The sequence below is a fragment of the Megalopta genalis genome, chromosome 2 (genome assembly GCF_051020955.1).
Source record: "Megalopta genalis isolate 19385.01 chromosome 2, iyMegGena1_principal, whole genome shotgun sequence".
Lineage (NCBI taxonomy): Eukaryota > Metazoa > Arthropoda > Insecta > Hymenoptera > Halictidae > Megalopta > Megalopta genalis.
The window spans coordinates 16,415,178-16,431,749 of NC_135014.1; the positions used below are offsets into that span (position 1 = coordinate 16,415,178).

General features: G+C 42.2%; 1 protein-coding gene across 1 annotated transcript in view; it reads left to right on the forward strand.

The window, feature by feature from the left end:
• Positions 1 to 16,572, forward strand: part of neo (ZP and PAN domain-containing protein neyo) — a 371,329-nt gene that overhangs the window by 164,131 nt on the left and 190,626 nt on the right. Inside the window, exon 3 of the mRNA XM_076518589.1 lies at positions 9,663 to 9,699. The gene's annotated coding sequence lies outside the window, so the exon portion shown is untranslated. The remainder of the gene's footprint in view (positions 1 to 9,662; positions 9,700 to 16,572) is intronic.

Below are 16,572 nucleotides of genomic sequence, written 5' to 3' on the forward strand. Positions count from 1 at the left end.
TTAATCTTTATATATTGACAATCGATGAATCGAATTTTATTTCGATTTGAAATAAGCGTGCACGCAACATTTAGATTTCATAGATCACGTTTGGAATCTTTGTAGCAAGCCTGACACAATATCATAGTGCAAAGGGTTTAAAATAACCGGCAGTGGACGATCGAATTCTTGAAGAAGATCTCGATTTTCTCGTGATTCACCCTTACGGCAGAAAGTCGGAAGCACGCTGATTGGTTCAGGAACTTTTGGCAACGGAAATGTTCAAGGACCAACGGGGTCAACAGTAGCGAACGGCCGCCCACCGGGATTTCGAAGGGAATCGCCGCGGTTTTTCATGCAAACGATAGCCCGCGTACATCCAGCTGCCACGCGAGCCATGATTTCTTTGGTCGACGCATTCGTCAATGTCGCGCGGCTGAGTCGCAGAAATTTAACCCGCCGGAGAAATGGACGGCTTTGTGGTATGCCATTCACGGATGGATTATATCCACTGCGCAAAACGTCGTCCATGGAAAGCCTCGATTTGTATTCGCGCTGTGTGTTCGACTGCGCGCGGTTGCTGCTCCTTCTTCTTCAGATGTTGCGGCGGCATGCCACTCGGATTTCAACAGTCACTATTGATTCAATTACTGTGCGCCGGTATGTGCAGCATTCGGGCTTTTGTGTAATCGCCGGTAATTAATCCACGCCACGATCGATCTTCCTGTTACATAGTTTTCTGTCAGATAATGTATTCGCCTGGGGAAAATATACCGGGAAAAGAAGCGACTCCATGCTCGGAACAAATTGAGAGAAAAGCATGTATCGAAGACGGAACGCGCGCATGTAGCAGAAGGTATTCGATCAAACGGGCCATCTATCATTATTATTATTCATACGGTTCGCGTGGAAAGTCTGTAGCGATCGCTGATTACTCGGTCACGAGCAGACTTAAGATTTGTCGGTTGGGTCACTCGGCGGTTCTGAAAAAATCGGGGGCTCTTCGGAATTGAAATTAATCGATACACGGAAAAACGTTTTCTCAAAATTTCCCGCATTCGCAGTTTTGGAACAATTGCAGGCACAACCGTGAGAAATGAAGACAGAAACTGATGTTCTAACTAGACTGCCGGTCTTTATGCAAAATAAAAGCTTCCATCATCAATTTCAAGGGACAAGAATTAAATAAGAATTTATCTCCTGTGTTAATAGTTTTTTTGCACTCGAAGCCACTTTGACTGTAAATCTAAAATAGTTTTTCTGACTTACGCCGCCTTTATTTTATAAGACAGAGCGCATTTTACGCGCGTGAAATTGAGTCTCGTGACTTATACGACAGTTATACTTTTAACAATTTTTCAAATCTAAATTTTGTTGATGTAAGAATCATTTTGGAATGTGACGTAAACATTTTTTAGCGGTGTCTCGGAGTCACAACTCGAGCGCAAAGGGTTAAAGAAAACACTGCGATGATGTCGTTCGCTAATTTTACTTCCAAGTGAACCACTTTCTTCAAATTTGTTAATTATTCTTTTGATCTGCATTATTCTTTTGATCTTCCAACTTCTGCTCAACCAAATTTGTAACAATTTTATAATAATAAACAGACGTTGTTGACTCGAACATCTCTCCATTTTTGTTCGTCACAATGTTTCTGCTTGTCAAATGTCAAATAATATGTGGCAATCTAGGTACAAACAATTTAAATGGCACGAGATTGCAAAGTAACGTTTGAAAACGGATACCGTTTATTATATCGAGCTTCGATATACTAATTTCGATATTTGTGGACACGTCGGTGGTCTGTGTCGAACACAGAAATTTCGTCAGCGAATTGTCCCGGTTATCGAGCCCGCGCGAGGCCTTCCGGGATAGAATAGAATAGAATAGAATAGAATAAATCGCTGGAAATTATGTGATCACGATTAGGGTAGCCGCGGCGTCGTTTCAGATTATGAAAATACGGGATTCTATGCGCGCAATGCGCCCGGTAAATCACCGTACCCGCGGCAAAGATTCGCGGGCGTTCGCTGAATAAATTTCTCCGGTTGCGCGCATGAATATTTAATCACCATAATCATTTATTCCGCTGGCCCGGGATTCGTTGCGGCAAATAAAAACCCCGAGACCCAATGAATTAACTAAACACGCCGGCTAAACGTTGATATCTCAGCCCGCGAAACTTCGGTAACGTCATTCGCAGGCGCAGGCGCGGGTGCAACGACGTTGCACGCTGCCGATGAAACATTCAGCTCTTCGTTTAAATCCCGTTCGCTTTATTATTTCGCCGGGAGAGCCGGCGATCAACAATACAAGCCAGACTTTATTGGATCGCAAATTCGATGCGCCCGGTGAAATAAAGCGGAAACGTGAAACTTTATTGTCCGCGTCTTTATATTCCGGTGAATTATACAGGGCGCTCCATAATGCAGCGACGACACGCGCGCCGACCGAAACGTCCCCCGCCGATGAAAATCGATCTCGCGGTCGGTTACCGGCTTTCGAGGGAAAATTAATTCCAAAGATTTACAAGCGACCGTGGCGCGCCGGCGAACCTTTCGGATGATTCAATGGTGTCGAGGATTTCTTTCCCGGGTCCCGTAATTTCTGCGGGACGATACGGCCCGCCGATCGAAACCGCGGTTCTAACTCTTATATTGGACGTTGCAAAAATGATGCACCGATCACGATCTTGACGGAATCGCTCGGTACTTTGTCATTCCGCAAGATCATGCTTCGTTTTCGAGACGGTGACACTGTTTAACACTTTGACGACTGAAGTCACGTACTCGTGACTTCGCGAAAATTTTAATTGTAAAGATTTATTTAGAGTAATTTTTTGAAGAATGCGTCATAATTACATTATTAGCCAAATTTATTCTGTTTATATTATTAATAAGGTGTATCATAATTGCACTAGTAAAAAAGTGTATTATAAATACAGTGTTAATACTTTGACCGCCGCGACACCTATATGTCTGTGACAGAGTTATTTAAAATTTAATTTTCGAAAATTAATTTCTACGCTTGCCTATCATAACTTCTTAATCTTATTAATATTCGCGAGGCGTAAGAATGTTGAAAAAGCGATGCATGTCACATAAATTTGCTGTGCAATTTTTATATTTCACCGAATAAAATACTATAATTTTATGAAATTTTCGAGGCGTTTGCCGCGGCCGTCAATGTGTTAACAAATTCGTCCATTTTCGTCTATCTTTCTTTACTTTCGGTTGGTACGGTACCGGTCGTAAATGTAAGCCGATTAATTTTAGTCTCAATTATACGCGCATTGTATAATTGTTACTTATTTATTTGGTTTGCTTCTTTTCGAAATCTACGGACGCATGTTTTACTTTCTTAACCTTTTGAACTACAATTCTTTCACGGTTGCGTCGATTAACACTTGTTTGTCACTGTTGGATAACGTATGCCATTGCTCGCCAAACTTTAAATTTAATGTTTAAGTATCGATAATAGAAGGATAGAATTGTATTACGGATTCAAAACACGCGAATGACCGATCCATAGTGAGCAAACCACGTTCTAAATCGTCACAACGAGTCTGACACGATGTTATACGGCAAAGTGTTAACCCCGTCACGTACTTCCACGAGACCGACTCGTAATGGATATTTTTAGTAATAATCAGCCAAATCTCGATGATATTTCATTCTGTCAAGTCGAAATAAAATTCTGTTCTCCTTTCATCGATATTTAAGCACATTCAAGTAAATGTAGGCAGTTATGATAATTATCTACACTCTGTTTCTTTTAAGAGATGATTCCTAGATTATATCCATTTAATTTAATATCCATGTCGTTATATCCATTTATGGCAAAATTGCATAGTAAAAATTTAAGATGGCAGACACATGGAAACAATTAAAAAATGTCAACGTATTCTTTCCAACCTGCTAAAGCTATTGAACAACGAAAGAACTTAGTCTATAATTGTCGCAATCGACGAAGGAAGTTTTGCTTTTCCATAAAAATCCGCAGAGTCTAACGGTTACAGTCGAAACTAGAATTTCTTTCATTCTCTGTCCGTTATTGTACGTGCGACAAAACGGTCCTCAAATTTTAAAACACTCTGTACATATAGGGGACGCATTAGTCCGCAAATCGCCAGGATGTTCGTACGGTAGTGGCTCCCTGCGCCGGGTTTATTTCTGTTCGTTCGGGCACGTAAGAGAAAGCCCGTCGATTCGACGGTGCTGGAGAAGGACGGCCGACGTCGGAAACAAGGGTGCTCGGCCTCGTTCTCGGCTGTTTCGTTCCTTGCCGTTGCCGCCGCCTCTAAAGGACGAATTAGATTACCCTCCGACTCGATTAAACTGGCGTCATTCGAGGCTGGTCCAGGATAATCTCGGACGGTGCCTCCCCAAGGTTCCGTGTTGTCGACACGTACCGAGAGAAAGCCATGATTTCGTGCGGGTATTACGCGAACTTTTGTGAAACCTCCCCGGCAACACTGGACGAACCCATTACACGAAATAATTATCCGCGCGTAATTATCAACGAGCAATCTCGCGCGGGAAATAAAAAGGTATACGTAATCAACGATAATTTCGCGCAATTTCCGGCCGCATGATAAATCTATCGTGCCGGTCGCCGAGCAGATCCTCCGGCCCGCCAACAATTTGTCAGCGTTCTGGATCTTTGATTGCGAGCTGCCACGACAGCAGGCTAGTTACACGTGCATTCCGGATTTTATGCGCCTGCGATAAAAGCGCTAACCAACGCTTCGAAAATAATTGCTTCCCACTTACTAATTATTCCATGGAAAAAAGGTAATTATTGCGCGGCTTCGTCTAATTAATAGAAGAATCGATCGAAATGGGCCCCGCAAGAACTGTGTAACTGGGCTCCGTAAATAGTAACATAGTTCACCGCCGGTGGCAGGAAATGATACATTAGATTTAGTATCGATTGCAATTAATAATCCGGATTCGATCTAATTATAGACATTTTACAGTTCGGCTATAAACGTTTGTAAATGTGGCATCCGATAACCGCGAAGTGGACGCGGTCGAACCTACGAATTGGATTAGCGGCAAAGTAATTTCTCGGTGCTGGAATCGGTTTAGTATCGCGTTGTTGCCGTCACTAATCAATCATGTAATGTCCACGGTTACCCGTGATACTGTCCCATCGGTCAATAAACTTCTCCGGCCTCGGTGATCGCGAAGAAGAGAGGGCGACTTCGACGTCGCCCGATTAAAAGCCCGGCGTTCCTATGAAGCCGAGGGAATGGAAGAAAAGGAAATGTGTTCCCCGACAATCGAAAATTCCCGGTAATCGAGCCGATATTGCGCGCGGTCGGGGGGCGCATTTTTGTAAAGCAATCGACCGGCGCGGCGAGACGAGACGAGACGAGACGAGACGCGGCGAGGCGAAGCTCGGCGCGGCGCACGTAAGCGGCACGAAATGGAGCGGGCGCAATCGAAATTCGTAGATGGCTGCAATCGAAATTCGTAGATGGCTGCAATCACGGAGTGCCATAAGTTGTATGCAGTACCATGTACCGGGCTCATTCTTAAATCGCGGTCGTTCTCCGTAACCTCGGCGCCTGAGCTGAAACGGGGTCATATCATATCGTGCCGAATTGCGGTGCCAGCGATACGGCGGAACGCTGTGCACGAGAAATCCCATGAAATAGGTGCACGGCCCTGTGCACGGTGCAACGCGAGGCGCGACTCGATTCGACTCGACTCGACTCGACTCGACGCGATGCAGCGCGATGCAACGCGGCCCGGGCCAGGCCGGGCCGGCCCAACGCGGCCCGACGCGCGACGCGGCGCGGCAGTAAACGTTAATTGAATGCGCTAATTCACTCTCTAATCTTGTGTAACCCTATTTACGCGTAATTGCAAAATACACGGCCGCGATATTGCCTCGCGGGCAATGCACTTCTGCGAGCTCGCGAAGGTCGCCTGCATACAGCGCTAGGATTTTCAGGCACCTACGGGAATATTAATTTGCCGAGAGTCCGCTCCGGTGCCGCGCCGCGGCAAATACCTATAGCCGAATATCAGGCACGTAACACGACGTATGGCTGGTCCCTGCACTCTCGTTCGCTTGCACGGAACTACGCCCGTAATTATGCGCGCCTCGCGGAAACCGCGCGCTCGCTCCTTCGAGAATGTTGGGGATTCCGCGACACCTGCGAAAACGTTGCTCATCGGTCGACTCCTTCGCGACGATTAAAGGATTCTGACACCGTCGACACGTTTTCTTTTCAATTTCCTACGGAGCTTTGAATTCAACTAAAAATTGTCAACTCAAATGAATCAACTCGGCAGCTCTTTCGACCACCGGACAGTATAAATAGGAATACAATCGATGTACGAATAAAATTCGTACAGCTTTCGAGACGGAAATACTTTTTCATGATTATGAATGAACGAAATTTTGTTTGGTTGTTAGAAGGGATTAGTTTACTAAACAATGGCTAAACAATCGTTCTCAAGAGTTGCGATTGGTGGCTTGCTGAAAGAATTTTAAAAGTTATGTTTCTTTAAGATCTTTTACTGACGCTCTAACGAAAATTTTCAGAATACATTTTGTAGTTTCGTTCACTTGTACGCATGCTGAAAATCTCATCGAAATCGGTTAATGAATGAGTGAATTGAGATGATAGTGGCGTAAGTCACATTCTCCTCAATTGGAGAAACAATGAGTATTATTGTTGACAAACATGTGTATTGTTAACTGTTAACAAATTTATTATCGAGATAATTTGTAGTAACTTTGTAATTTATTTCACTGGCATGTATAGATTACAGTTTAAGAGACATGTCAACATTTTCAGAAATGGGATTTACGCCAATCTGACTAGTCCAATCAAATGGGTGGTGTACCTTGCAATTAAGGCGAACAATTTTAATTCTCCATAAAAATCCGCAGTGAACCAATCATATTCCTATTCCTAATACCTTTTTATGAACGAATGTAACCATGATAACCATTGTTTCCATTTTATTATTATTTAATTATTACTATCGTTATCGTATTGAATTTTTGTAGAGAGATTAAAATGTCATTTGTCCCGTTGATGCTACATAAATGAATAAGTAAACAAATAGATAAGTAAATAAATTTTAAAACAAAAAATGCGAAACCGGCGATTTTGACCGGCTCAGTAGGTCTAGCGTTAAAAATGGAAAACACAGAATAAAACAAGGAGTATCCGGCGCATTAAGTAATAAACGCGTCACCGGGTCGAATTAACAATCCATTAGATCAGCGTCCGCGGATCGAATAGGAGCGACGTTGGGCAGCGCATAAATTCCTTATGCGGGTGGAATGAAACGAAAATTCGCCGGTAACAAGCGAAACACGACTTCTGTGTGTCGACGACGAAAGCAAATTTCGCTTCGCCGAAACTGTCCCCATTGTCCGCGCGGAGCGTAATCCACTTATGTCCATACCAGTAATTTTAACATTTAAACCGGCCGCCATTTGTTAACGGGTGCTCCTAATTTTCCACGTTTAGCACGGCCGTGCCATCGGGAGAGAGCCCGGTTTTCCCGTTCCGGTTGCAGGAGGTGGAAAAGAAAAGCCCGCCGATGGGAAAGTTCAACAATTAATACGTTCGTTCTCGCTTTCGGACGGACCGCCGCGCGAAGGGGATGACAGCGTCGGGGTAATCTCGAACGGCTGAACAAGAAAGACTGATTAATACCCGGGGTATTGTTTTATGGAAATTTGCCCGCGAACACTTTTTATTCCTCCGCCCACGCGGCCGTGTAACCCATTAAGGGCGAAGCCCGGGCGCATTGTCATGCTAAGACACTGATTTTCTTCTGCTCCTGATTACCTGCTTTAAATCGTGACCAGGTCCGAGGCAAACTAAATAGAAACCCCGTGCTTTTTCCCACCCCCCCTTGCCACTCCTTTAGGAAAACCGCAGAGCGGATGGGGCGAGCTCTTCCCGAGCCGGTGCGGTGCGCCGGGGAAAGAGGGCCGAAGATCTTTTGACTTAATTACGCCCGTACAAAGGGCGAGCGAAATCGCGGATAGGTTGCTCGAAAAGAAGGTGGGGAGGGAAAAGGATTCCTTACGAATTGCCATCGCCATCTTCCCTGTAACGAAGTTACGGCCGCTCGTTTGCATCCGTGTACGCTGATGGCGCCCGGTAAGTTACGTAATTTCCTAACATGGTCCGAGGGGACGTACAAAGAACGATCCCCGGGAACCGAAATGGAATAGAATAGGAGAAGGACGGAATAGAATAGAGCACGGAATACAATGAATATATAAAGTAAGCCGAGCCGTACCGTACTGAAAGTAGTTCCGCCGAAGGTGAATCGTTATCCACGTGTACGTGCCGCTTTTTACCGCGGACGTCGCCTTGTGCCCCGCGATGCCCATTAGCGTGACATATCGCGTTTAAACATCGACCGGACGCCCCCTTTTTCTCCTCGCGTCTCCCGCGGGACGCCGTCCGTCCTTTTTATTTTTTTCTCTTTCTTTCTCTTTTTCTTCTTTTTTTTCGACGATTCCGTAATGTGTCGGGCTCGGCGATTCGGCTGCCGGGAGTCAACGAACCGTGAAAACAATCAGACGAGACCGGGGCGACTGCGAGGACGGAACGCGTCGAAGAAACAAAGTTAATGATCGCGGGAAATTAACGGAAACGCCGTTGTAGTTCGTCGATTAAGTTTCTGCCCGAAAAACTCGCTGGAATCGCTTTACGACGCGACGAAAGTTCATTCGACATCGTCATCGATCAGAGAATTAATAGGGCGGAGAACACCGGACGGTTATTTCGTTGATTGTTCGGTTAATATTTACTTTGGTTTTTCGTTTTCTCTTCGTAAATGGATGTATTTCGACCTTAACAGGAAATATATATCGCGGGAGGATGGAAAAGTAATGTTTCTCTGCTACTTTTTCTGGGGAAAACCGTAAAATTTGAGAGACACTGTAGATGTGCAGCGATCCCGATGATTTTGAAGTGTATTGTAGGGGACGAAATTCTGAACAACTTTTATCTGAACGGTAATTCCCGCTTGTTTTCAGTCTTCGAGATATAGTATCAGAATCTCGTTCTCAAAAAAACAGTGCGTCCCAAAATTATGGTACTTCCGGGAAACGAGGGCTTCCTGAGGTTATTTGGAATAATTTTTTCCTTAGCGAAAATTCAATCCGAGGCTTTGTTTACGAGTTATTAACGAAAAACAGTGACCAATGAGAGACGAGATCAGGCGGCGCGAAGCGACCATGCCAACGAGCAGAACTGGGCGCGCCAGCTAATCTCCCCTCTCATTGGTCACAGTTTTTCGCTAATAACTCGTAAACGAAGCCGCGGATTGAATTTTCGCTCAGGAGAAAGTTACTTCAAATGACCTCAGAAAGTCCTCAGTTTCCGGAAGTACCATAATTTTGGAACACGGTGATCGGAGATCGGTTTACCAGTTTTGCAGGATTACAAAAATTTTCAAATTTCAAATTAATGATAAAACATTTTGACCTTTTTAAAACATTGAAAAAGATAAGCTAACTCACTGATGTAAATATTTACAGATTATTCAGAAATAGGTTCGCGAGAAAAACAAGACGTTACTTTCCTTTAGACGTTTTCACGTGTTCTATTTTTCATTGTTCCCTGTTGATCGTAATTGAAATGGCTACCACGTTCGTACGGATTAATAATCTCTTCGATTTCTCTGTTTCAGACAATTGCTGTAGTCGACTTTACGGTTGGACCACTAGGTGAGTACATCTTAAAGATTGAGAAACATAGATACTTTTTCGTTCACGCCTGCAATAAAATTCCATTTCATATTTCCGAGAAATGAAGTGCCAAGACAGTCGAAACCATCGATGTTCAATACATTTTTCCTAATTTTCCGTAACCGACATAATACCATTAGAAACCCAGAAACATTCTTGTCGTTTTCTATGTGAAAAATGTGAGAAACGTACCTAACCCTTTGCACCATAACCAGAATTCAGACTCGCGATAAAGATATCATACACAAATTACTAAAAATAAATGTTATTAATTTCTTCTAAATCGAAACAAAATTTCGTTCTTCTGATATGAAAAATCTGGGAATATGAAGGTAAATGAAGACATATCCGAAACAAAAACTGTCTTGCTCTATTAACCCCTTGACATGCAAATAAAACGGAATTTGACGCGTCCGAAAAATACTACTTTGGTATTCTTAATATATATTTAATAATTAAATGAAACATTTCACAAAAGTGTCCTCTTCAAACGAAGTACGAGGAGGATCAAACGTATACGATATAATTACAGTAACTCGCAAACTTTTCAAAGAGACCGCAACAGCTAACTGGTTTAAAGAACTGTCTGTAAGAGAAATTCGAGCGCAAAGGATTAAAGTATAGATTCTCGAAAATGATCGGCAAGAATGAACAAAGGCAAAGAGAACGGTGAAATTTTGATTGACTTACACAGAAAGAACTGGCCTTAACTCCGCATTTCGAGCGCAACGGCTAAAAACCAGTTTGATTTCGTATTGTATCCGATATCGCTTCCCTTTTACGAAGTGTTTGGAAATGTCTAGCCAGATTCGAACCCGCTCGCAGCACGCGTTATCCCGTCTGTACACAAAACCGCCGATCAGTCGGTGCTGCGGAGAGAATAAAACTTTCGCGAATGATATATCGGCGTTTCGGCGGCAACGAGAATTATCGCGCGCGCGCGGAACCCTGTGAAATGGCGGAGACACCATGGTCCGTTGTTAGTCGATGCCAGTCGACGTTAAAATATAATTTCCGCTCTCAGAAGCCCGGCGGAATCCGTCTCTATTAACCGGTGCCGGTGCGCACAGAAATCGACTCGGTTCTATATCTCTGCACGTGTTACGCGGATAAGGGCACGCGGTCGTTTAACCGTTTCGTATCGCGAACCGCCTGGCAGCATGAAAAAGTAGTCCCTTATTTGCGAACGCCGGCGATGCACGCTTCCAAATATTGACCGCCGTTCGCAAAACCCGTATGTACAAAGTGTCTTCGAGGTGAAACAAACTCGCGGACCTCCGGCACAGGCGCAAAAAATCTTAATTGCCGGCGGAACTGTACAAGTGAAATAAATACGACGGTTTTTCTATCGTCGCGACGCGGATATGCAAATAGAGGGCCGCTCATTGTGTCGCACCGTAATGGTATGAAATAAATGCTGGAGGCATTCACGGCATCAAACACGGTGTAGCGAAGATAACTTCGAAGACGTAGTCATCAATTAAATTGGCATGGTAACGCAACGCTTTTTAACCGGCTCGATGGCGATCCTTGAATAATTTCGCGTAACAGCTTCGCCGTAAAACCGCGCGTATCCAAATCAAATCTGAACTTTTACCACTCTGGTTTTACTTTTCTCGGACGTCCTAAAATTTACAAACGCGCTAAATGAGTCCCCGTGGAAAAAATTCGAGCTGGTATCGTATTATCATTATTTCAAAAAGTTTTCATGGGTTTCATTTTACGAAACAATTTATACGCTTTTCAATTTCCGAGGAAGCACGTATGGATTTCATTCTATGGACAAATATTGTGTAGGCTTGCTTCCTTCGGTGAAAAATGTTGTAACTTCATTTTACGGAGAATCAACATCGTGTAGAAGATTATTGCGAAGCGTTTACAATATTTCACGTGATATCATCCGAACGGAAATGGCCCCAAACTACCAGCACGAGTTGAATGTTAGACAGCCCACACACGTTACGATTTATCGACGTGTTGTGCAACTTTGTTTGATACGACTCTTTGAACGATACTGTCGCAGCACGCGATCGTGTAGATCACAGCGTGGCTCTGTATGAAATCTGTCGCAGTGCAGGCTAGATACACTAAGTAAAGAAGATATAAAGTGAACCCCTAAAAGGAAAAGGAGAACAACTGCTTTTTTCTGTGGAATATAGAAACATTCAAGCTGAATCGAATGTTAAAGCAACCATCGCTTCGTTTAATTCTGTACGAATTTTGAGAAACTATTGTTACAACTTGCATTAACGATGGAAGATTTACAGTTTCTTTAATCCTGCAATCGTGATCATTCGGTATGAAATCATGCTAAATTTGGGGCTAGTTTTACTTGTTATCCAGATGCATCCTAAGAATATAGTTAAAAAGGATATAAGAAGATAAGCAATAAAAATGAAAAGATGTTTTTAAATTTAATATTAAACATTTTTTTAATTTAGCTTCTTCTGCTAAATCTTACAAAATATTTAGAACGCGAATTCCACGTTGGCTGCGGTTGGAGGGTTAATCGATAGACAACAGATTTTATGCATTCATGATGCCAAACACAGCAAATTTTAATTTTAACGTTGAATAAATTCTTCATTCAATCTGTCGCCAAATAAAATTTCTAAAAGTGAAGAACTAATTTTAAGTGTCAAAAGTTAAGTTTCATCTCACGTATATATAAATTGTAGTAGATTTTTCGTCTTATCTGTGGTCACAGAATTTCCAACGATGTGCACCATTCCTGGCAAAGATGTTCGAACGTATTTTAAAACGCTATAATGTTTTTGTAGTTGAACTAAATGACTTGAATTTTCTTTTCAATGTTGAAGGGACTAGTTCACTGCACAATGACTAAAATACGTTTTGTTTAATTCTGCCATTACTTGAAAGGACAACAAACATTTAAAAACTCTCGTTTTTTAACATTTTTAAATGAATGTGGAACGAAAATTTATAAAATGCATTTTGTAGATTCTCGGTGATCATACTGAAGATTTCATCCAAACTGATTGACGTTATGAGTTACGAACATTTAAAGATCGTGAAAATTGCATTTTTTTTACGGATTTTAGAAACAGGTAATTTTTGAATCTTTCAATGGCCGCAGCTCGACTATGCGTCAACCGATTTCGGAAAATTTACAGTATGCATATAAGTTACCGAGAACTACAAAACTCATTCTTTGAGTTTTCGTTCCAGATTCATATAAGAAAGATAAAAAAACAAGAGCTTTTTTATTTCTTCTCGCCATTCCAAGTACGGTAAATTCTCTCCAAATGTCCCTCAGTTGGATAGTTTGGGAAGAGGAGATACGATTATTCGAGCCTCGCAGCACATTTTTATAGTTGCTGACAATCGGCGACTATAAAAACGAGCCGCCCGCGAGGCTCGAATAATCGTGTCTCTTCTTCCCAAATTGTCCATCTCGGTTTACAAGCCGAGGGACAATCGGAGAGCATTTACCGTAATAGCGAAATTAAAAGAATGTATTTCAGTTATTGTACGATAAACGAGTCCCATTAACAAAAAAATATTCAATTCCTTTAGACCAATTTTAAAAACCTGGTGCGTGTTAAAATGTGTTTGAATACATTTCACAAGCCACCAATTAATTGTTGCTTCAGACAATTTTATACTGCGACGTGCATAAAGATCCAAAGTCCCAAAGCAAGACTGCAGAAAAATCCGGGGTCGAGCGACAAATTTGGCTTGATTCGCCGCGTAGCGTGGAAACGGAACGGCAAACGCGAGATCGCGATAACTTTCGTCACAGGGCTGACCGTAGGTTAAAGGGTGACGGGTCCGAGAGACCCTTTGGTTCTCGCCGAGATTCCTCATCCCCGCGGCGGACGTGCGGTTAGAGGTTGGTCCGCAACTTTTCAGTTGAAGCGCGCTACACCTGAAGCGTTAAATTACAACGTCATCGCCGGGTCAAGCTTTATCGTGCCGGCTGGACTATTAATTCAATAACAGCCGGGCACAGGCGACCCATTAAAAACTGATCCGGTTTTAGCGAGCGGTTTCCGGCGATAGTCGTCGGCCCGTCCTCGGGATCTTCGGGCATCTTTGTCCCGCGGCAGTAATTGTAGAAAAGGGGCTGATTTAATTGCCGGCCTCCGATAATCGGTGCCCTCGAAGCCCGAGCATTTTCCGCTGCGTCAAGGCATTTCGCGACCGCGGTTTAATCCCTGTCGGATTGGCTTCCTTATTGGCGATGCTGACGATTGATTTCCTGTTTCGTCGATACCCTCGAATTTCATCTCGAGCCGCGTCCACGCTCGGCCCGGACCAACGAACCTGTCCCACGCAAAATCGTGCCGTCGTAATTTTTTCGGAATCACGTTCGCTCCAGAAACCGCCGCGCCGTCCCGCGAGTTATTATCGATCTAATCACGACGAATCTACGCCGGCTTCATAACTACCTCCACATTCTCCGACGTGCCGGAATCTCGTCTACGCACCCGATTGCGTGAGCAGGTCTTGTGGGAACGGTCAACGACTCGATTAATTGCCCGATTAGGTACCCGTATCTTTTGGATTGCGTTTATTTCCTGTCGATCGAGCATTCGTCGAGCATTTTTGACTGTGGTGGCCATCGATGGTCATTCGTTTACTCGTCTCGTTTCTTAAAACTAAATTTGATCTAACAGTCAATATAACCGGTTTAAGCGGTCAATATAATCATTTTAAGATTATTGAGATTATAACGAATTGATCGTGGGAAACGATTGAATAAATTTTTTAAGCGAAGCATACGCTATAATGAAAGTGATAGATAGTCCAGGTAAGTCCAGTGTCTCTTCTTCCCTAATTGTTTTTTTTCATTCTCCTCCAATCTTAGTGTATTTATTTGTTGTTCCAACGATTTCGTACCGCATTATTTTCTTTCATTTTTCTCCGTTTTCACGTTATTTAAATATTTCGGTCATTTACCTTGGTAATCTCTAGTTCAACGTGCGAGCTATACTTTAACCGAATTTGTCGGAACATTTGTTCAGTAAGTATAATAATTTGAGAGAAAGTTTTAAGAGAATGAAAACCTGTCGGAATATTTTGTTAGTACAACGATAATAATAATTATACCAATCAGTTCGATGCAGTGCTTGTCATTCTCTCAAAATCATCAGAATAATTGCTGATGAATTAACATCGACCTGCAATCGTACCTAAAATTCAGAAATTAACCACGAATGTACGAACGACGACAAATATTCAGACGAGTTATTGTCTCAAAAAAAAAACTAACCTTGAAAGCTATCTACGGACCGCACAGATAACTATGTATCAGAGAGTAAAATGAATTTTTATCGCGCAAGCCTTACCGTGATTTTACAGAGATCCAGAAATTTCTTTTTTACGACTTGCACGTTCCGCGAATACTAACCGCGAAAAGACAGATCGCACAGCCGCGCTGGGTACAGAAGATTTTTACCGTTTTCCTTGAACGTTCCGCTAAAGAATTAATACCGACAACCATGAATCAAGAAAGCATTACCGGATATTCCTACCGAAATATATAGGACGGCGATGATTTGCCAGTACGTTATGAGAAATAATTATTTAAATAAATAGCTGTTCAAAATAAAAAGCGAACGCGCGCGTATCTCAATCGGGTGCTACTTAATTTAACAGGTAATAACGTAATGACGATGCTTAAATATTTGTTTTTTACCTTTCCGATCTCTTTCGTCAAAATGATCACAAAATGGCACAACATATTTCGTTCCACCGACTTCCTTTCTATCGCGACATTCGCCGACTGTCACCGTTCCATATTTCTCGACATTTTTAATACGGCTGATCAAAATTTCTACGCCTAAAATGTCAATATTCGAATCAACCATTTCGCGTTGAAATTCTGTTGCCGGGAATTTCAGCGACGTACCTCGCAGTTGACGCTGCGTCGAATGTGCGTTCGCCTAAAGGTAGGTTTTCCTATACTAGACGTACGCGTTCGCTTGCGATTAGTCGCAACATCCGCGCGCAGCTGATATCCTGTATTATCGTCAGACGCGTGCGACCAGTCGCATGCTTCGCATATGATTTGCATGCAATGCATTTATTATATACGACGTAATATATTATAGTATATTATAGTATATTATAGTATATTATATTACATTATATAGTATATTATTATGTAGTATTATATAGCACGTACTACAGCATATTACTGTGTATCAGATAGAACAGTGTGCGTAGAGAAGGTGAAATGATTTTTTAAAATGGATCGAAAATTACTTGCAATTTTGCTACTGTTGAAAGAAGAAGAAGAAGATGTTGAAGAAATTATGTTGAGAATTTTAACAGAACGAGAAAGAAAGAATACTGAGGATGAATAGAAAATGTGAGACGAAGAGGTTCAACGTAGCATTTTAATAAGAGGACAAAAAAAATTACCGAATAATGAGGAGACATCCAGGCAGATTTTTACATCGAGCGAAGAACAAGTAAATGTTATCTTAACTTTTATAGGCAATAATACTTTGGACATGTTTATACGTAAACGTTAGAATTAACCACAATAGGTCGTTGAATTTGTTTTTACGTCAGCTATAATGCTATAATGCTATAAACTATAATGCTATAATGCTATAAACTATAATGCTATAATGCTATAATGCTATAATGCTATAAATTATAATGCTATAATGCTATAAACTATAATGCTATAATGCTATAAACTAAAAAATACATAGCGCTATTTAAAAAAGGTCAAGGCAACCTGAGCTTTTTATCGAATAGAAAATTATTGACATTTGTCCCCTTCGAGGAACCGATTAACTTTTATTGCAACCATTTTCTGTGAGATCAGTGAAAATGCCTCAAAAATCGGTGTGACCGGTTAGGGTGAACAGCCTG